This window comes from Vicugna pacos, chromosome 4, assembly GCF_048564905.1.
Source record: "Vicugna pacos chromosome 4, VicPac4, whole genome shotgun sequence".
NCBI lineage: Eukaryota > Metazoa > Chordata > Mammalia > Artiodactyla > Camelidae > Vicugna > Vicugna pacos.
In genome coordinates this window covers 47,228,177-47,229,110 of record NC_132990.1, presented here as the reverse complement: position 1 = coordinate 47,229,110, position 934 = coordinate 47,228,177, and positions in this window count along the sequence as shown.

Here is a 934-nt window from a genome sequence, read left to right as displayed (position 1 = left end):
GGGTCTCTTGAAAATAAGACAAGATTAAAAAAAAATTAAAATGGATGAATTTTAAAGATCATATACCCATTATGCAGCCAGTACTAAAGCATTGTTGAAATAAGTGAGATCAAAGGGTAACACATGTATAATTTCCATAAGATTTGTTTAAAGAAAAAAAAAAACTACCTCAGTCCTTGTTTAAAATTGCTGCCTGCCAAGGATGTTGGTTAATTTTTCTCGCAGGTTGAGGAGACAAGAACTGAGAAAATTATTTGGATTTGAAGATCTGGAAAATCTATGTGATTGCTAATGAGCATTAACTAGTTGGACCTAATGTTGGACGAACATGAAGCAAAATCAGAATGGGGTATTGTGCTAAATCTTGTACTTTGGTCTGTGAGAAAAGTTTACCATTTTCCTCAATCAGAAAAGAATAAAATACACATAACTAAACAGTTTGGAATCCTACCCCCACCTTCCTTTTCCCCTTTTCCCAACTCCTAGGGCCCCAAACCCAGGCTCCAGAGCCCTGCACGGAAAGCACAGCGGGGCTCTGGGACGCGTGGGAAACCGAGCAGGGCGCTCCTCCCAGGCTGGACGGATTCCGGCCCCGCTGGAAGGTGCTCGCGGCCGCTTGGGGCGCTGAATCGCCGGCGGCCGCTGCTGCACGGTGCGCGCGGCCAGGGGCGCGCTGTCACCGCTTCTGGGCTGGCAGAGCCCGTCCGGGATCAGCGCGAGGAGCCGCGTCGCAGCGTGCTGTCCCGACCCAGCCAGGCGCCTCGCACCGCCTGGACATTCGGGTGTGTGGCGGAACCAGGCAGATTGGCCGAACTCGCCGCAGCTCCTTGGGGCAGCATGTGGCCTCAGACTCCCCGCTGTCGGTGCGGCCAGCCGAGGTGGGCTGCGCGCCCCGTTGCGCCCGAAGCCCTCTCGGTCATCCCCGTCAGGCAGG